This window comes from Neovison vison, chromosome 6 (genome assembly GCF_020171115.1).
Source record: "Neovison vison isolate M4711 chromosome 6, ASM_NN_V1, whole genome shotgun sequence".
Classification (NCBI taxonomy): Eukaryota; Metazoa; Chordata; class Mammalia; order Carnivora; family Mustelidae; genus Neogale; species Neogale vison.
This window is the reverse complement of record NC_058096.1, coordinates 95,016,561-95,038,661: the sequence shown is the minus strand read 5'-3', so window position 1 is coordinate 95,038,661 and position 22,101 is coordinate 95,016,561. Positions and strand designations below refer to the sequence as shown.

At 38.4% G+C, this 22,101-nt stretch overlaps 1 pseudogene; it reads left to right on the top strand.

The window, feature by feature from the left end:
* The first annotated feature begins 7,714 nt into the window (after positions 1 to 7,714).
* On the top strand, positions 7,715 to 14,908 carry LOC122910101 (annotated as a pseudogene).
* Positions 14,909 to 22,101: the final 7,193 nt, after the last annotated feature.

Below are 22,101 nucleotides of genomic sequence, written 5' to 3'. Positions count from 1 at the left end.
TAGTCTTGGTGAATAGACAGATAGATAGATTCCACATATAAGAAAGATCAACAGTGTTAGTCTTTCTGGGACTTACTTCATTTAGCATATTGCCCTTGAGGTCCATCCTTATAAAAAAAATACCAATATTTCATTATTTATGGCTGAGTAATATTCCATTGTGTGTTTATATCACAATGTCTTTATCCATCAGTGGACGTTTAGGTTGTTTCCATTTCTGGGCTACTGTAAGTAATGCTTCAGTGAACATGGTGGTACATATATCCTTTTGACTTAGTGTTTTCATTTTCCTTGGGTAAATACCCAGAATTGGAATTGCTGGATCATATAGTAGTTCTGTTTGTAATTTTTTGAGGAATCTCCTTACTGTTGTTCACAGTGGCTACACCAGTTTACAGTCCTATCAGTAATGAGTAAGGGTTCCCTTTTCTCTGTATCTTTACCAACATTTCTTATTTCTAGTCTTTTTGCTAACAGCCATCTTAACAGGTATGAGGTGATATCTCATTGTGGTTTTGATTTGTATTTCAATGATGATTAATGATCATTGTTTAATAATCACTGTTGGCCATTTGTATATCTTCTTAGAAAAAATGTCTATTCAGACTGCCCATTTTTTAATTGGATTTTTTTTTTTGCTATTGGTATGAGTTTATTAGATACATGATTTGCAAATATTTTCTCCCTTTCAGTATGTTGCCTTTTCATGTCACTGTTCATTTATTATTCATTGCATCCATACACTTCTGTTTGTTTCTTTAAATTTTAGTGTCTAAAAAATAAGGACTCTTAAAGTATAACTATCCTGCTATTATCGCACTTATACCAAATGAATAATATTTTCTTTTTCTTTTTTTTTTTAAAGGTTTTATTTATTTATTTGAGAGAGAGAGAATGAGAGAGAAAGCATGAGAGGAGAGAGGTCAGCAGGAGAAGCAGACTCCCTGCTCAGCAGGGAGTCTGATGTAGGACTCCATCCTGGGACTCCAGGATCATGACCTGAGCTGAAGGCAGTTGCTTAACCAACTGACCCACCCACGCACCCCAAATGAACGGTATTTTTTCTTTTAAAAAAAAAAAATTTATTTATTTGACAGAGATTGCAGGTAGGCAGAGAAGTGGGGGGAGAGAGGAGGAAGCAGGCTCCGTGCTGAGCAGAGAGCCTGATGCGGGGCTCAATCCCAGGACCCTGGGATCATGACTTGAGCCAAAGGCAGAGGCTTTAACCCACTGAGCCACCCAGGCACCCCTGAACAGTATTTTCTTACTGTAATTCAACATCCAAGCAGGGCTCAATTTCCCCATATACTTCATAACTTCTAAATTGTGCAAATCAAGGTTGTAATAAGGTCCAAGTGTGCAATGAAATGATGTCTCTAAAGCCTCCTTTAACCTAGAGATTCTAACTCCCCTTCCTCTCTCCCTACGCCCTAGTCCCCAATTTATTTGTTGATCAAATTGAATCATTTGTTCTGTAGAATTTTCTACGATTTGTATTTCCATGACACACACATCTACAATCCCAGTGGTATCATTTAACATACTCCTCTGTTTGCTGTGTTTCCTGTGAATTGCAAGTTAGATCTAGAAGCTTAATCAAATATTAGATTCAAGTTTGATTTTTTTTTTTTTTTGGCTAGAATACTTATAGCTGTCATTGTGTACATCTACTAAGAGTAATATAATGTTAGCTTTCCTCTTTTTGTTATGTTAGCACCACTGATGACCACTGCCTAGATTCATTATTTCCCTAGGGGTGTCAAATGGGGAAACTCTTAACATTTTTTTTTCATTTATTGGCTGGAATGCACCTAAAAGAGGTACTTTCCCTATTAACCTCAAGGTACAGTTCCTTCCTATAAGGAAGGTAGGATAAGTACATACTTCTTTTCCATTATGTAATAATTTTTCAAGTTAAAATATTTGATATGTTTTAGCCATTATAATTACTTTTATTGATTCTCAAATGGTCCCATATTTGGCCAATTGAAGCCTCTTCAACTTGGTTCCTGAGTACTGTAATATAACCTCATTAATGTTTTATTGCTTTCTTGGTTTCTAGTATGCTAAGATGTTCTAGCTCTCCCAAATTTTCTTCCCCAGATCTGGAATCATACATTTCTCCAAGGAGCTGTGGATCGTGCTCTAGGTGTTAGTCATGTTCACTGCTACCGTGTTGGTCATTGTTTCTTGGCCTTTTAAGTGGACAGAGCAAGGAAATACATGTTTGTTTTTCAAAATACTTAAGAAATTTATATTGATACTTCCAGTTCAAATTTAGCATGACAGATTTTTACCTCATCTGTTGTATCATCCTGTTTACTTTCTCCCTGCCGAAAATTTCAGTGACACCAACATAAGTACTTGCTTGCTTTACCTCACAATGTGTGCATAATTGTCCCTCAAAAAACAATACCAATATTACTACCAATAATATAATTATCTTGCAATTAAAATCGTTTTGGGGGCTCCTGGGTGGCTCAGTGGGTTAAAGCCTCTGCCTTCAGCTTGGGTCATGATCCCAGGGTCCTGGGATCGAGCCCCACATCGGGCTCTCTGCTCAGCAGGGAGCCTGTTTCCCCCCTCTCTCTGCCTGCCTCTCTGCCTACTTGTGATCTCTGTCTGTCAAATAAATCAAAACAAAAAAAGATCGTTTTGCAGTTCTTTTTGTCCTTATGGTATATCCCACTAGGAATGAAAGAAGTCCTATGTTTGAAAGCCACTGGAAATGATTCATCTTTCTCTGGTTTTGACACAAACTTCATATACAGGTTTATTTGTTTCATTTTACTTTGGATTTTTAAAACTTAAAGTCTTTTGTATTTTATAATTCAATGAAATATTTACAAGGTTCCAAAGTCTAAAATAAATTACGTTTACAAAGTATGCATTAGTCCTCTTCATTCCAGGGCCTCTCTCTCCCTGCACATAGCCATTTAAGAAGAAATTTATTGTTTATCCATCCATTTTTTATAAAGGTATATACTATTATTTAAATGATAGCTTACTGTACATTATCTTTTTTTCGCTTAATAATATCCTGGAATCAGTCACTTCTTTGTGAATATAGCATAGTTTATTCAATCAGTTAGTTCCCTACTGATGGGCATTTGAGTTGTTTCCAACCTTTTACTATAATGAGTGCTGTAATGAAAAACCTCCTGTACATGTCTTTTCTTATTTTTGCTGTCAGATCTTTGGAGTGGATTCGTAGAAGTGAGATTCCTATGTAAAAAGATAAATGAATGTGGAATTTCAGTACATATTGCCAAATTCCCCTCCCTCCACTATCATTCCTGCCAGCAATGTATGAAAATGTCCATTTTCCTGTGGACTTACCAACAGAGTATAGTGTCCATTTTACATTTTTTGGTGTATCTGATAGATGAGACATGGTTTTCAAGATAGCTTAGATTTTCATTTCTCTTAGCAGTGAGAATGAGTGCCACTTCAAAGGTAAGGACCGTTTGCATTTCTTTTTTCTGTGGGCCACCTGTTGATATCTGTAGGAGATATATGGATTCTTGGTCTTTTTATTCTTTATTTTTAGAAGCTCCCTCCATAATAAGGCTATTAAACCCTCATCTGTGATGCATGTTGCACATTTTCTTTTCAATTTGTCACTTGTCTTTCCCCCATATTTTATGTAATTAAATCTACTAATCTTTTCTTCATGAGTTTAGAATTTTTTTAAAGATTTTTTAATTTATTTGACAGAGAGAGACAGAGATCACAAGTAGGCAGAGAGCCTGGCAGAGATGGGGAAGCAGGCTCCCCACTGAGCAGAGAGCCTGTTGGGGGGCTCAATCCCAGGACCCTAAGATCATGACCTGAGCTGAAGGCAGAGGCTTAATCCACTGAGCCACTCAAGCGCCCCATTACTTCAGGATTTTGAGCCGCAGTTGGAAAAGTTTTCCCCATTTCTAGGTTTTAGAAGACTTCGTTCAGGTTTTCTTCCACTGCGTGTGCGGTTTCGCTTTCAAAATTTAAGTCTACCTTCTATTTTAAATTTATCCTGGTTTATAGTTTAACAAGTAAATCCAGTTTACATTTCTTTTTTTCTGTGTAGCTACCCACTTACACCATTACCCTCTGACTAAGAAGTAGTGAGGAAGTTCTAATTAGCATTGATTTTCCTACTCATCTGGAAATCCTTTGTGGTTATGCTGTGGTGATTGCAGTGTCTACATTTACTGCTTTAATTGTGCCTACTCTTTTGTAAGCTGGATGATTTAAATGCCAGCAAGGCCTCTTTTAAATTATAAAGGACCTTCTTTTTTGATCTGTCAGCAGCCCTGGGTGGCAGAATATTATCTTCTCCACTTCACATATGAGGAAACAAGTCTCAAATGTTGGCTTGCCCAAGATCACACCATATCATCCATCTCTCAGTCCTCACCCAGTGCTTCTCCCATCCTGGGGCTGAGCCACTTCTCTGCACAAGGCCATAGTCAGGCATGGAGCAGTGGAGGAGAACTAATCTGGAGGTGGAGACTGCCTGTGCTGCCTCCTAGCCCTGTAACCTTGAACACCGCTCTCTTTGCAGTGGCAGATCTGTATGTGAAGTTGCAAACAGACCATTGTTTAGCAGTTTAGTAACCTGCCTCCTTTAGCAGTTTAGTAACCTGCCTCCTTTTGATAAACAGATACTTGGTGTTGCCCTATGCAGTTCCGATTGTCCTCCCCATGATACAACTGATGCATATATATGCACACCAACCAAGGTTTTTTGGGATTTCTAGTCCAAAACATAGCAAAGTAAGATTCTTTAAATTTCCCAAATGTAAACTTACAGTGTTAAATAAGCTTTTTTTTTTTTTTTTTTTTTTTTTAAGACATGCACATTCCTTGAGAGTAGTATATGCCCCTCCCCAGCTTGATGTGGTACTCTCGAAAGTTTTTCCCTGCCCTAGGTTTCTATGATTTAAAAACCCAGACTGGGAATCAAAGATCTACTGTTCTCAGTTATGATTGATTGGATGATTGATTCCCCCAAGGGAGAAATCTATTTTCTTTTAAGATTTTATTTATGTATTTTTCAGAGAAAGAGCATAAACGGGGAGTGGCAGGCAGAGCAGATGGAGGGAGAAGCAGGCTCCCTATGAGCAAGGAGCCTGATGCAGGACTTGATCCTGGGAACCTGGGATCCTGACCCGAGCCTAAGACAGATGCTTACTCTACTGAGTGACCCAGGCGTCCCAGGATCTATTAACATACAAATGCTTTCTGTATCTCTCTGAAGCAGGATGGTAAATTACACAGATCCCACACATGTCACAATTGTGTGGTTGTTGATTTCTGTTCTGCCGGGCCCTGTCCTGAGAGCTTATGGGTGACTTAGATATGCTGTCTGTACTCAGGGAGCCTGCAGTTCTAATGGGGGAAGCAAACATAGGAACAATCAGGTAAGTGTGGTTAGTGCCATGATAGAGACTTAACTGTAAGGGCCTATTTAACCAGAGCAGCTCCATCCGGTTAAACAGTGATTTTGTTGCCCACCCCCCCCCCCCAGGAACTTACTTAAAAACAAGTCCCAGAAACCAGTCCCAGGTAACAAAGCCCAAATACAAGGGTGGGTCAGGCCAGGTGGAGGTATCCAATCAGTGGGGGCATATACTGTCTCCCTAGCTACAAGGAGTATGGGCCCTGCCCTTTGGGTGCCTTTTGGGCGCCAATTCTGACCAAGGTGATAGGCTAGTTCAAATATCTACTATAGGGTAAATTGTAATTCAGTTGGTCACTTATGTGTGACCTAGCATGACTGTACAGCTTTCTCTGTGTGTTACAATCTCATTGGCCAGGCCCAACCACGTGGCCTTTGCCCTTAAAAGCTAGTCTGTAAGGCAGAGAGAGGTCGCCTCTTTGTAAAAGAGGGTCCTGGCTGGTTAGTTTGATTCTCGATGCTTGGTGAGAAATAGAGTTTTACTTGACCTTCGCTTTGTATCAGTCTCACTCCTTTGATTACAGACCCAACAATAACAAGGTGCTTTGGAAGCACCTATACCATGAGTAGTGGGAAAGGGAATCCAGAAAAGCCTTCTGGAGGATGAGGCTGACCCTGAGCTCTATTTAAGGAAGGGTAGGAATTAATGGAACAAAGAATGACAAAGGGATTCTTGGCTATGGAGGGATGGTTCCAGTGGCTACTGTTCATTGGGGGCCTTCTCTTTCAGAATCTTTATATCCTATATCTCATTTAATCTCTGTAGCCATCCTGCAGGTTAGCTGTTACTTCCCTTTCAGACAAATCAGGAAAGCAAGAGCTGAGATTGCTAAACACCCATGGTCACAGAGCGAATAAATTCCAAATTAAAACCTCAACCCAGTCCTGTCTGACTTCAATGCTGATGGCTCTGTAAATGGCTTAATGTAAACATGTTTCTAACCTCGTCTCTGCCAGGTAATCCTTTCTCATAGGGATGCACATTCAACTGGCTCCCTTCAGCTTCTTGGGGAACAAGGTTAGTTTCCATTTGTTTGGTTGTTTTTTGTTGTTGTTGTTGTTTTTACCCTGCCTGAGACCCAAAACTGGCTTGACAGAGGCTGTCTGGCAAACACATTTGTTGTAATAAAATCAGTCATGAGAGCTGGCCCACTGCTTGGAAGGAACAGCAGGGAAGATTCCTTATTTCATCATCTCTGTACTTTTCATTTAGGCATGAAACAAGCTTTTATAATGGGACCATGTCTTTCCCTTTTCAGTTGAGGCCCCCAAAACAGAACAAAACTAAAGTTGCCAAATGTGCCCACTTTCCAAAGTGAGGTGTTTATACAGTCTCTGCAGAGCTTACAGAAGAGCTGCTCAGGTTCCAGTTTTGTAAGCCTTAGTTCACTACCTGCTTGCAGGACACATGAGAAATTGAAGACTCCTGCATGTTTGACTCACCCTTGGGAAATTCAGGCCAAAGGCAGTGGCCAGAGCAGTTTACCTACAACGACAGAGTGATGAGAGTTGAGTTTCCACAAATGCAGGGATGAACTAGTGTTTCTTCTAGAACAGATGTGGTCCATAGGGAAAGACCAGGCCTGGGTGAGGTTTTTGTCTACCTAAGAGAACTACTTGGAAGAGAGATGGGTTCTCAAGTGAAAAGAATCTGTAGAATGTGTCACCAAATACTCAGGGGCTATAGGTAGTAAGTGTAAAGTCTAGGAAAATGCATTGCCTATGTCACAACTGTTGCAGCTAAGGATTTGCAGTGATAAATCTTTGAGAAATTCAGAAACGTATCCTCCAAGAGAAAGAAACAGTCTTAAACTTCTTGTCCAGAGAGCCCCACCACCAAACCATAGCTCTTAAGTTGGAACTTTTCTGCTCCTCCCTTTTTTCTGCGGCCTGCCTGCATTTCCAGCCCAACGCTGGAGGAGCGGAAGACAGCTACGGAAGTTGTGGGCGAGGCACACTTGGACCCCTCTGTCACATAAACTGATCCCACCACCTTTTTCTCTTTGCTCAAACTGCAACACAGGTGTGCTGACATTTTGACAGATTTTTTGTTTACCTCACTAGCCTGTGAATACTTCGAGGTCAACTTGATCTCCGTGTACATTTCTGGGTAAACTCCTAAAACTGCAAATGGGTCCCAAGTCAACTAATTAACCTGATTTTTTATTCATAAATGTGGAAGGATCAATCAAAGATCACCCAAAATGAACAAAACAAACAACATCACAGAAAAACAAATGGGATGAACAAATTGAAACAACAGACCCAGAAATGGAAATACAAGGAACAGAAGAAAGTTTTCCTCAGCCTAAAGGAAACTTGAATCCCCACACTTCAAGGGAAAGCGGTAAGCCAGGCAAGATATTCATATGGAAAAACTCATACTTAGACACATCCTGAAAAAGTTTCAGAACTCCACAGGATAAATAGAAAATCCTAAGGGATTTTTTAGGAGAGAAAACAAAACAGAGCAGTTTACCTACAAAGAAATTATCTTGAATGGAACCTACCCAGGCTTTCACTAAGTTTAGCAGCGGGAACATCTCGTTTTAATCTTAAACTGTATCCCTCATCAGCCACGAGAGTCCTTTGCTATTCCTGGGCTTCATGTCATGAAGAGACTATACCAGATATTTCTGGGGTCTTCATCAGCTCAGATCTGCTGCCAATTCTTGTTGCTAAGCTCCAAAGCTGATCTTGCTGTTGGTGTTTACATGATGAACCCCACCAAGCCACTCTACTCTGTAATTCTATAACATGCACAGCTGGGTTTTTTACTGCCTTCACGCTTTAAAGGAGCATGTGCATTTGCTTCCTGAACACACGCTGACTTACCAATTCAGTCTTCTTGAGAACAGAAACAGTAGTTGAAAGTATAGTACTCTGTAAATGGAAAACACAATAAACATCTGTTGGATTAATCTACTAACACACTCCGTGAGCATCTGCAGTGTGTCTTATACCACACATCACAGAACTCAGAAAAGACCATTCAGATCTCCGCCCAGAGTTCATCGGACTGTGTAAAACAAGACTCTGGTTTCATGTGAATGTAGTGGGTGGTACAACAACAACAAAACACATGGGGTAACGCTCACTTCAGCAAAATTAAACATTTCCTTGCTTGGGGACTTTTCAGGTCATTATTTGTGAGCCTCTGTGCATTGGTTTACAAAAATCTATAGCATTTCCTCAACATGGTAGAACATTTTTACTTACCAACTCAAGAAGCATATTCTCAGGTCTATCTACTGGCTTCCAAAAAATGCAGTGGATAAAGAACATGTTAAATCCCACCAGGAGGATTCAATCAATTAGCCATATGCAGAATGTCATTCTGCAAGATAAATGGCCAGTTTCTTCCACAACAAAGTAGCATTAACCAAAAGGGATGGGACTATTGCAGAATAAAGAGACTTAAAAGAAAAATAAACCAAATATAATGTGTAGATCTGTTTGGATTATGAGTCAAACAAATCAAATGTAATGACATTTCTGAGGCAGCAAAGAAAATTGAACATGAACTGAGTATTAAAAAATGTAAGCATTAAGCATTTAAAAATTTAATTATTGTGAACTATATTGGGTTTGGTCATGGCATTAAGGTTATATTTTTATCTGTTAAGAATCAACTGAAATAAAAAGGTAAGCTGAGGCAAGCTTAAATTATTAGTAATAGAGTTTATTAGTGGAGGAACTGCAGTTTGGAAAATGTATGCTCCACAAGGTACAGGTGAGTCTGTTTGGGGTGGACTGTATTTATGGGCAAGGAGTGCAAAGGGGAAGTCCAGCCAGAGTCCACACAATAAGTTCATTGGTTTGAGGAAGGCAAGAGTTTCTTGGTGGATGTTCACTGGTCAGGAGCTAAATGTCAGTCTTCCGTAAATCAGGCATTTGCAGGAAATTAGTCTCTCAGTTCTTAAGCCTTGTTTTCCTAAAGGTACATGTTTGAGATTCTCTCTCATTTCCTCTGGTTCCATTTTAGATTGCAGTTCTTTCACAAACGATACATACTGAAATATTTATAGATAAAATGATAAAATGTCTGGGATTTTCTTTTAAATAAATACTGATAGTGCTTTTTTCCTCAGTATGAGTTTTTGTTACCTGGATATGTTAACTTTGTAAACATTTGTTGTCCTTTACACATATGACTTGTGCACTTTTTGTAATTAATTTCTACTTCAAAAATATGCAACATTGAAAAAAATATGCAACATTTAATTTGCTGGATTTTTAAAATTTACAAATAATACAAATAGATGGCTAAAAATTTAGTTCATACGTAAAAGGGTATACAGTGAAAAGTATGTCTTCTCCCTGACCCCTGCAGACTGGTTTCTTCTCACTGAGGCAACAACTGTTACCAATATTCATCTGGAGACAATTTTATATATGTATAAATGTATGTGCAAGCATGTCTAGGAGAGAGAAATCCATGTCAGTACTCATAGATTTTCTAGCTTTTAGGAATTCCATGTTATTTCGTTGTGGTGAGCATTATTAGCACACTTTGACTAGTTACCCAGTGCTGGACATTAGGTGGCTTATAGTTTTTGTGACCACATATTGCTTGCAAGACTGTCCTTGCCTACAGTCGTTAGTATTTATGGGTTTTGTAATGTTAATAGGTGTGTCTAGAGTGTTCTCCAAGACGTTTGCCCTATTTAACCTCCGTTTCTACCCACTGGTATCTAACAGAGTGCTCAAGTTTATAATCTCCTGAGGCATAAATAATAATGACCTCAAGAGGGAGATATTTCCAAAATAAATCAACCTTTGATTATAACAGTTCTTATTCAAATACCTTATACAAGGAAGACGTGGTTTATTTATAAATTAAAATTAATACTGAGAAATGTCAACTGAAGTGCTTCCAGAATAGAAGGTTTTTCCTTCTAAATGGGGTGATAAATTAATAAAATTTCAGAAAAATGATATCAGTAGGAAAGCTGAACTATCTTTATTTTAACAAGAAGGCTAATGAGATAAACTGAAAATTTTGAAAGAATGACTTGCTTATTTTAATGCCCTTTGTCTCTGACCCTACCTTTAGTCCCTGGTTTCGCATCTGCTAGATCTTGCTGTGATTTGTTTTAAAAATGCATGTGAGTTTGCGCCCCACATTAGGTGTGGAGATTACTTCAAAAAAAAAAATAAAATCTTAAAAAAAAAGAAAAAAGAAAAGAAAAAAACCTGTAAACTTCATGGGGCAGGCTCTTTCTTGTTGACAGTGAAACCTGTGTTTGGTTCAGCCTCAGTGTTTAAGCGCTGAGCCCAGCCAGCAGCAAGAAGGAACTTCTGGTATTGGGTTGGTTTGTGGTCATCTGGGAAAAACAGTGGAGGGAAGGCGAATAGTCCCTGGGGAGAAGCACGTGGTAGTACAGCAAAAACTTTGTAACCTTTAGTGGATCATGGGCTCCTTTAGTAAGGATCTAAATCTCTCTCCAGAAAAATGCACACATTCAAGTTATACAATATTTCGCATGCAATTTTTAAGGGAAGAAAAATTTTTCTTTCTTCCCTTCTAGGTTCTTTAACTAACTTAATACTTAAATTGACAGAGGACAGGTTAACAGGAGAAAAACAAATTTAATTTCGCATGCACAAGAACCCCATAAAAATATGAAATATTCAAAACAGTGACCAAAGCAGGAAGATTTTATGCCTTTTAGATAAGGAAACAATGAATTTGTGAAGAATTGACAAAGCAAAGGGGTTTGGATTTAGGGTAGCAAATTAATAAAGAAGTAATAAGATTTGTTTTTGTAGCCTTCTCAGCCCTAAATTGTGTCTTTGGTGATAAGAATCCTTCCTATCCTCTTAGTACAATGAAGGTGACTTTCACATGGGGAATTTATTTTCTGTTCTCAGGGGGCACAGAGGAGGCTCTGATTATCCTTGTACTGACTGTTTCTCAAGTAATTTTAATTCAAGATAATCTATATGCCAAAGTGGCATATTTTGGGGTGACATATTCTGCTCCCCTTCAAATTCACAAGGCTTTATAGGACCCTCAAGCCCTTGGCCTAGAAGGCTTACACAAGAAAGTGTAATATTTATCTTTATATTTACATGTATGAATATGTGTATATATATATATAAAATAGACTATGAAACATAAATATACTTACCTTTTTATATTTCAGAGTACAATATAAGTAAAAGAGCAGATCTTGCAAAAGCTATGACTACTTTACTTTTGGGTCCTTTCTGGCTTCAAAAAAAAAAAAAAAACCAGAGAGGCACAGAAAAGCATCCACTGTGTGTGTGTGTGTGTGTGTGTGTGTGTATGACTGTGTATAGTCTACATACACTTTATAGTTTTACACAATAGTCCTAGCTTCATGAAGGGCTGTAATTGGATATTTTTTCCATTAGATGGAGCTATATCTTTGTTACATGAGAATTTCATGAATTTTATTAAAGGAATGTTTTATAGGTGAAGAATTTTAAGGTGGAGCCAGAAAGAGATGCAAATTAAAATCGTTTTTGGAGTAGCCATGCTACTTCTAACTTTTAAAATATCTTGAGTTGTTAATATGGGTGCATTTGCACAGGTCTTATTTTTTTACATGTTATTGATAGCATATTTTAAAAACTTTGCTTTTTGTGACCCCCTTAAAAAATACCCAAACCAAACTTTTCTCCTAGGATAGCTGTTAATAGTATTTCAATTAGGAGAGTCTCTTATGGTTTCACAGTTTGCTGGGGGGTGGTGGGGTGGGAGGGTTAGGGTTGCTGGGTGATGGACACTGGGGAGGGTATGTGCTATGGTGAGTGCTGTGAAATGTGTAAGACTGATGATTCATAGACCTGTACCCCTGGAGCAAGTAATACATTGTATGTTAATTAAAAAATAGTATTTCAGGGGCGCCTGGGTGGCTCAGTGGGTTGAGCCGCTGCCTTCGGCTCGGGTCAAGATCTCAGGGTCCTAGGATCGAGTCCCACGTCGGGCTCTCTGCTCAGCGGGGAGCCTGCTTCCTCCTCTCTCTCTCTGCCTGCCTCTCTGCCTACTTGTGATCTCTCTCTGTCAAATGAATAAATAAAATCTAAAAAAAAAATAGTATTTTAATTAGTACATTTCTAGAAACAGGTCCACAATCACTTGTTGGGATTCTGAAATATAAAAACCAGATTTTGAAAACAAACAAACAAACAAACCAAGAAATTCAGCTAAATTTGAGTTCTGTATAAACACTAAATAACATTTCTAGTGTAAGTAGGTTCAATGTAATATTTGGGACATATCCAAAAACTTATTTGTTGTTTATCCAAAATTCAAACTTAATTGGGCATTCTATACTTTGTCATGTAACCCATTCTGAAAACCAAAGATTTTTGTAACTTATTTGATGGGAAAATATAGCCTATATTGATGTGAAACTATTTATAGTCTTTTCCTCACTTAGTGTGAATGTTTGTGTGAGTCACTGCAGAGATATTAACATGTTTGATTATGGACACTGCTGTGGCTCTGCTGGAGGTGTCACCTAATATATGGTATTTGTGCCGGGTTATCTTTTCAAATTTGGAAAAGTACTGAATTCCAAAATACAGCGGTCTCCAAGGCTTTTAGAAGATAGCTTATGATTCTCTGGTAATTTTTTTTTAGTAAATAAGAGAAATAATTATGCAAAAGTTTATTTTTGAAGGTACTATAAGAAATTTTAAAAATCCAAAATTAGTTAATTATAGGTAATATGACTAGAAGTAAACCTCCGAATTTCTTTCTGAAAAGTGCATCTTGGTCTTCCGCTGTCTTTAAGAACATCTGAAAATTAACACAGAGCACAGTGTACCTACAGTATAAACTGGTAGTGGAGAGATCATTTAATCCTCTCCAGACAAAACAAAATCACCTTAGCTTCTGAAAGAGAGGTGGTGAGCTTTCCTTCCCTTCAAACAAACAACCCCTGTGGAAGGAGACTGCCTACCTTCCTTGGCATTATATTCCAGAATGCCGTGATTTTGCTACTTAAGAAATGCTTTCTAATTTGTCTTAAATGTGTCTGCTTTTGGTAGATCTTTAATAGAAGACCTATTGATTTTCTCCTCAGATTTCTATTTTCAGATTAAATAATTGCAGTTCCCTTCTTCCATTATAGCCATTTGCCAAACCTTAGTATTATTACTACACACTTAACCTTAATCTGGTATAGATACAAGATTATACACACACAAGAATCACGCACCACAGCAGTGTCAGTGTTTATGATGTATTTACTAGGTCTTTTCCTGCTAGGCTTTTTTTTACCACATCAGTTTCTTCTACTAACATTGACGACAGGTTTTTGTTCAATGAAATACCTAGTGTTCCCTTTTTCTTTTACGTGTATGTTTATATTGCATGCATCTTTTTTTTTTTTAAGATTTATTTATTTATTTATCTGACACAGAGAGACACAGCGAGAGGGGGAACACAAGTAGGGAGTGTGGGAGAGGAAGAGGCAGGCTTCGTGCTGAGCAGAGAGCCCGATTCGGGGTTCGATCCCAGGACCTGGAGATCATGACGTGAGCAGAAGGCAGATGCTTAACGACTGAGCCACCCAGGCCCCCTGCATGCATCTTTATAAATGTTGGGGTTAAGAATCTGTGGCTTAGCGTTCCTCAGTCCACACTTGTGCAGGAAGCTGCAGCCAGATCCACACTGGAACCCTGTTTTGCAACCAATATGACAATGAGGTCACTGTTTAGAGCTCTCAGGGCAGGATTCATCCAACTGAGTAGGCAGTGGAAGTTGTCAAACAAGATTCAGCCACAGCTGGTTTGAAATCAAAACCCCATGCCGTGTTGGTTGCATTGAAGAGAGCACAGTCAGAGCTTGTAACTCATCAGAAAAAAATTCTCCATGTGGGCAAGCATATCGGTATGTCAGTTACAGGACTTACTGCCGATGCTAGACTGTTCTGTAATGTTATGCTCCAGGAGCGTTTGGATTCCAGATTTGTATTTGATACACCTCTTCCTGGATCTCATCTTGTATCTCTAATTGGAGGCAAGACCCAGACACCAACACAACAATATGTCCAGAGACCATATGGTGTTGGACTGCTTATTGCTGGTTATGATGATATGGGCCCTCACATTTTCCATACCTGTCCATCTGCTAACTCTTTTGACTGTAGAGTCCTGTCCATTGGAGCCCGTTCTCTCTCAGCTTGTACTTACCTGGAGAGACACATCTCTGGGTTTATGGAATGCAATTTGAATGAACTAGTTAAACGTGTTCTGCATGTCTTACAAGGGACACTTCCTGCAGAACAGGACCTAACTACAAAGAATGTTTCCATTGGAATTGTTGGTAAAGACTTGGGAGTTTATGATGATGATGATGATATATCTGATGATGATGATGTATCTCCATTCCTGGAAGGTCTTGAAGAAAGACCACAGAGAAGGGCACAGCCTGCTCAACCTGCTGATGAACCTGCAGAAAGGGCTGATGAACCGATGCAACATTAAGTCGTAAACCAGTCTATATGTGTATTATCAAGCCTGTAAGAATGCAGGAGCACTACTGATGATTATAATCTATACTGTGAACCAAAAGATGCAGGGTCGTCCTATGGTATGTTTCGGGAATCAGTCCATGTGTGTTTTTTCCCAAGCAACTTGTCTGAAATCATATAATGGTGTGTGCATTTTTCTTTGACAGGCTCTATACCATCATTTTCTAGAAAGTATAGTTATCTGTACTAATGTTTTTATATGAAGAACATAGTGTCTTTGTGGTTTTAAAGACAACTGTGAGGGGCACCTGGGTGGCTCAGTGGGTTAGGCCTCTGCTTTCGGTTCGGGTCATGATCTTGGGGTCCTGGTATTGAGCCCCGCATTGAGCTGACTGCTCAGCAGGGAGCCTGCTTCCCTCTCTCTCTGCCTGCTTCTCTGCCTACCTGTGATTTCTCTGTCAAATAAATAAATAAAGTTTTTTAAAAATGAAGACAACTGTGAAATAAAATTGTTTCATCTGCCTGGGGGGAGTAATGTGTGGCTTATTGTTATTCTACAGAAATTCTTGATGCCTAAAAATGATTTTTTTTCTTTTGATGTGACTCAGGTGGGAAGAAAACTTCAAAGCTGGATTTGAACTTGAGATAATTTCCTTCATTATTAAAACAAAGAGACAAACAAAAACATAATTCTGTGTGGGTTTTTTCCCCCTGTCTTGCCTTATAAAAGCCATCCGTGGATCTGTAGTTGTCTGGATTTTGATTTGGGTATCTCACACTCATTTATGCGAGAGTTATACAGACACCTTTTGATTATTCAAGGAAATAGACATTGTGTAGTCCTATGGAATGAAGCTCTGGAGAAAACCTGGCTTTGTCCCTGGGGCTCCCTTAATGTAAACTGGGGGTGAGGAAACTCATTACAAGGCCTCGTTGTGCCCATTTAGTGTGAAGGTAACAGAAGAAAATAAAATCGTTATTTATAATTCCCCTTCACTTTATAAAGAGGGCTTCTAATTTGCTGGGGACTGTTGTACAAGTAGGCAAGTCAGGTTGCAGGTGAGTGACTGGAGGAAGGAAAGGCACCAGTGGGGCCAGGTCCTCTCTGGGGTACGAGGGGTAAAAACTGGAGGGGTCAGGGAGAGTCAACTCCGATTTGGATGTTTGCAGCGGTTTGCTGAAAATGTGTACCGTAAGACTTCGTTACTGTTTCTCTTTTGGGATCTGTAATTAAGAGTATTCTAAAAAAATTTCCAAATGCTGGGAATGGCTGTGTTTCTTGTATAAAACAGGGCAGGGCCCTAAGTCCTAACTGGTGTGAGGAGAAGACAGAACTAGCCTGTAAGGATGAGTGACAGCCTACATCTCCAAGGAAAACACTTAGGGCACTGCCTGGCAGGTCCAGGGGTCTAAAAACCCCTCTGCACCCATTGTCTGAGAGAGAAGAAGGTGTTTTGTAACAGGGAACAACAGTGGGCATTTATGACATTGGAACAGAGTTGTATCTGCAAAGGTCTGTGTTCTAGCAATCAGAGACGAAGTAGCTGGTCAATAGCAACATGATAATTAAAGAAGACATTGTTTTTAAAGTCTGAGCCTTGAACAATTGGACATAGAAAGACTATGAATTCACACATAACAAAATGAAATGTTTGAGTGAGGACTCAGTCTAGCATGTGATCTGGTTCCACAAGGGGCACAAAGAGGTAGCAATGGGTGACATTGAATTAGGCTATGAGAATTCAAGAATCTAGACCCGACCATGGCTTTCCTAGTAATTTCTTCAGTAGCTTCTGATTCACAGTTTCTTCTGAATTGAGAACCGTTTGAGGATAATACAGTTTTATTTGTACACTATTTATATAATATTGTTTTTGTGTTGGCCTTCATTTAAATGTTTTTAAACTTTATCACAAATCGTTTCTAGTGTGAGTTTGGTTCTTCTTAATTGTTTTATAAAATTTTTAGAAAAGAGACTTAGGTACCTACACTAGATAGATACAAGATTACACTTATGGCAGGGCACCTGGGTGGCTCTGTTAGTTGGACGTCTGCCCTTGGCTCAGGTAATGTTCCCAGGATCCAGGGATGGAGTCCCCCATGGACTCTCTGCTCAGTGGGGATCCTGCTTCTTCTGTCTCTGCTGCTCCCCCCTGCTTGTGCTCTCTCTCTTTCTTTCTCTCTCTGCCAAATAAATAAGTAAAACCTTAAAAAAAAAAAAAGATTACATTTATGGCTATGTTTCTGAATCCCAGAAGGCAGAGTAGGTAAGTAGCTGTCCTTCAGAAAATCTGTCTCAATAAAACTCGTTTCTTCATCATTGTACCACGAATTGCACTTGGTATGTGTGTTTGGCAACTCAGGATTTTTTTTAATACATCTTCCCCAATTACAAAAGTAATAAACATCCTAAAAACAATACAATATAGGAAAGTATAAGGAAAAATGAAAATCATACTGAATCTCGCCATTCAGAAGTAAAAACTTTGTGGCCCACGGTGTTTAACTTTGAGTTTTGGAAATTAGGTTGATGAGCTCCATAAAGAACAACCTGGAAATCGCACATTGGAACTTTGCCAAGCTCCATAAAGAACAATCTGGAAATCGCGCATTGGAACTTTGCCAAGATCGATGTATGTATTTAAAAATTCTTGAAATTCACAGGAGAAATCTTCAGTTTTTTAATTTCTTCAATTGTTCCTTAAGTGTCCTAAGATTTAAGTATTTGGACCTGCAGAACTGAACATTTGATGTATTAAAATCAACTAGAGCTATATTAATTGTTCAAGGTGTACTAGCATAGCTGATGCATGTGTGCAAAGGAGCAACAAGGAAAAGCATCCATTCTCTCCCTTGTTATCATAGAAAAAGGGGACTTTTTTCCTCCTTTTACAATTATATAACTTTTATTGCAAGTGCACCATATATTATCATGTCTTAGCTTCTTTACATGTTGTCTATGCAGCTTTTCAGATTTTACTCGAAGAAATAAGATGGAAATAAATGAGGAATGTAATTTTAAATAATTAAGACTTGATATCCTAATTATTATTATTACTTGTCTCACTCTGTAGTAATTTAAAAATTATTAAATTCTACAGACAAGGTCAAAAACACTAAGCCTGCAAGGACATCAGTATACATGTCTACTTCAAGGTGTTTGGTATAATATTTTGGTAATACAGGAGGACTTACTTGCCTAGAAAGATGAAATTCAGTGAGAACAAGGTTTTCTGGAGATGTGTTTAACTCCCTCTAGTGGAGAGAAGTGCAGGGAAAATTCTCCAAATATTTTGATCAGTGCAAAATTTATCTAATTAGATGATTCTTTCTGAGCACATTAGACTTGTTAATTAGCCTTTAGTTAGTTAAGCAAGAGAAAGCTGGCCACCATTAAAATAAAAAAAGATCCCTCTCATTCCCTACACACCTATAAACTAAATCAGCTTTACAGAGATATCTAGAAATTAACTGAAATGTTATTAGCATATTTCATTTCTTAGTCAAACCAAACAGGACAGATCCCTGATATAGAAAACACAGCTACTTCATCTTTAGAAAACTAAAACAAAACAAACAAAACAAAACAAAACTATCTTTGGCCAGATTTCTCCTCAAATCACTATTTTAGGACAAAATCTTATCATTTCTATTAGCAATCATTCACCAAAGAAGGGAAAAATACCTGTGGCCCTTGCTACTGTTGTGTTTAAGAAGAAAATCACACCTTATTAAAGCATCTTCAGCGGGCGCTTGTCATGAATTTATGGATCTGTTGAACTTGGGCGCCGTGCAGCTCAAAACACGTTTGTTTTCTTAGCATTCTTCGGGGGCTCTGTGCATTCGCTGGGTGCCAAAGATAACATCTAGATCAGCAATTTCTCATAAATCATTGGAACATGGAACATGAAACAAGCAGAAATCAGGAATTCAATAATAAATATGGCAAGGTGCACAAACAAGAGAATTGAAACCAGATGAAAAGGAGCCTTTCAGTACAGAAGGTCAAGGAACACTTTTCCCCTGCTCCCTCAAAAACTTAGAATAATCCCTCTGATTGTGTTCTCCATCCAGCCATCAGCTTCCTGCTCCAACTTGGTTTTGGAATATTTATGTGGCCGATTTAAGGCTTTAATATACAACTGAAAAATTAGTGTACTTTATTTTAGTTTGCTCAAGTCCCCAGACCATGATGCAATGAAGAGGAAAATAGTGTTTCGTGTACTTTAAGGAGTCCTGTGCTCACATGCCTTGAAATAAATTCTAGATATGTGTATATAAATATAACTCAATTTATACAATAGATTTTTTTAAACCTGAAGTTACATATGTGATTAACAAAAGGTAATGTGACTGATTTTGTTTACAAATAAAATATCAGAATTTCAGGAGCCATCTTAGGAAGATATACTTACTCTAACAATGTTAACATTAATAAAGATGTTACAGGAATTGCTCTTTGAGTCTTGAAAAGCTTTAATCTATTTTTAACAAAGCCTCTGTAGTGGCAAAGCCTCCTTTGTCAGCGAGTTTGAACTTTTAGAAACATAGTCATTTGGTGACAAGTATGGTAAATCATGTAGGTGAAATGATTTTTTTGCTAAAAACAATGTAGAATAATAAATTAACAATAAAACTGGTTTTGAAAGCATTTCCCAGGAAAAGTTACAAAATATGACCAATGTCTCCTTACACAATTATTCAGTATACTTGGTGAGTATGGAGACTTTTGGATTCTGTTTTATCTTTTAACAAAGAACCTTATTTTGCTCTTTTATTTTTAATATTTTAATTTAATTTGATTGTAAGTACATGATGAAAACTCACTTTAAGACTGCATCCTACATTAAGGAGGGCACAGGATGTAGTGAGCACTGGGAGTTATATAAGACTGATGAATCACTGAACTCTACCTCTGAAACTAATAATATGTTAATTAATTAAATTTAAATTAAAAAAATGAGTATCCTAATGCAATCACTAGAGACTAAAGAAATTATTTATTATGTGAATAAATAAGTAGTTGATCACTTTTCAAATGTAGATGTATAAATATTTGTTATGTTGTTGTTATTTCTTTTTATTATTGTTATTGTTATGTTATTGTTGTTTCTCTTTCTAAATCCAGACAGTTGCATGGCATATTTTGTGATTGAATTAAGTTTAAAGTACTGAGTTGATTCATTTTGGTCCCTTGAAGTTCTCCTTAAAGTTTTTGTTTACCCTTGATTTCAGTTTCCCATATCAGCCTTATCAGAACAAAAGCCTTGCAAAGCAGCCAGGCAACTGACCCTGGACCCACCTCCCTCAGTGTCCCTCCGAGCTGCTTTCAAAGGATGTCTTCCTTCCATGCAGAGATGCATCATGGTTGCCATAGGAAAAAAGAAAATGCCTAATTCTCTTTTGCCTTTTAGGTTTCTTGATACATAGGTAGGCACTGTCGCTCGTGGTTAAGCGTGTAGGTATAGATAGAACACCTGCGTGCAAGTCCCAGCCTTCCACCTGCCAACTGTGATCTCATCCAAGTTGCTTAATTGCTCTGTATCTCAGTTTTCACACGAGCAAACTGGAAAACCTCACAACTCCTAATTTATGGAGTTGTTGTAAAGTTTAAAGGAACTAACATACTGAAAATGTCTGGTACATGGTGAGTCTCAATGAACATTTGCCATTATCATTACATTGAAATAGATACACAGAGTGAGCCTTTTTGCTGTTAGAATTTCTTTTAAATTTAGGAATTTATGGAAAACGTTTTCTCATGTCTGTAAACATGTCACAGCTCCTAGTATTTTAGCTTGCAGATACACCGTGATTTACTCGTTAATCCCTTGTGCTTGATATTTGGATGGTTTCTATTTTTTTGCTGTTTTAAATGATGTGATATCCTTGTTTTCTTGATAGGAGTTTCTGAACAATTTCACAGGATGTGTACATTTTTAATCCTTTTGATTTTTTTTCCCAAATTGGCTATATAAATATATCGACTTGCATTCGGCCTCTGTAGAGACGACGCGGATGTCTTAGCCTACCACGCACAATCCCAGCTGCCTATCCAGCGTAATCCTCCTCCACTATGTTAGTATATTAGCCGCCTTTGCACGTACTGGACTCCCCTCATAGAAAAATAGCTTTTACTGGTTCGATCGTTCAAATCATGATCAATGATGAATATATTAGGGATATATGTATCCCTAATGTTAGTTCTTTCACATTACTTTTCTCTTTAATCTTGGCTCCATTTCTCCAGTCTCTACTCCTCATTCCTTACCTCCCGTTCATATCTGTCTCTGCAGAAAGGTTCAAGTTCCAACCTCAGAAACGTTCTTCAGACATGCCATCACCAGAGTTCTTAGAAGCTTAGGGTCACTGCAGCACAAAGATCCGATCATCCTTTATGCCAAATGAAATGTAAGAGGAATTGCAAGAAGGCTTAGAACCAAAAAAGCCCAGAAAAACCATCAAGTAAGGGACAAAACAGATACAAACAGAAGGAACCTGTGTTATGGGGCATGATTTTAAGGTAAAGATCACATAGAGAAAAGTCCTTTATATACTGAAAAGTAAACATAGAGACATATACAAGAGACATTTTTAGCGTAAAAACAAGGCGTGGAGTGGTCTGTGTCAAACACTGTGCTCCTATTGGCATTAGAAAATCGGGTCAAAGAACTATGTGTGTTGCTTGTTCATGCATAATGTCCCTCTGACAGAACACAAAAGACCCTGGTGGCTCTGCAGAAGCCTTGGAGAGGAAAACTGGGGTGTGCAGAACAGGGACTTGTAGAGATTGTTTCACTCTCTGTCCTTTTGCACCAAACAAATTTTGAATTACACGAAGGCGTTGCCTCTTCAAAAGTAGGAAAGTAAAACATGAGGAAACTTTTCTCTCACAAGTGAGTATCTTATGTTACTCCTTAACTTCTATCACGGTAGTGTGCTTTTTAGAAGCCACTTCCTTGGGCCGCCCGGGTGGCTGAGTCAGTTAAGTGGCTGCCTTTGGCTCAAGTCATAATCCCAGGGTCCTGGGGTGGACTCCCACATCCATCCGGCTCCTGGCTCAGCAGGAAATCTGCTTCTCCCTCTCTCTACCCCTTCCTCTGCTTGTGCGCGCGCTCTCTCTCTCTCTCTCTCTTTCTGACAAATAAATGAGTAAAATCTTAAAAAAAAAAAAAAAAAACCACTTCCTTTCTTTATCCTAAACTG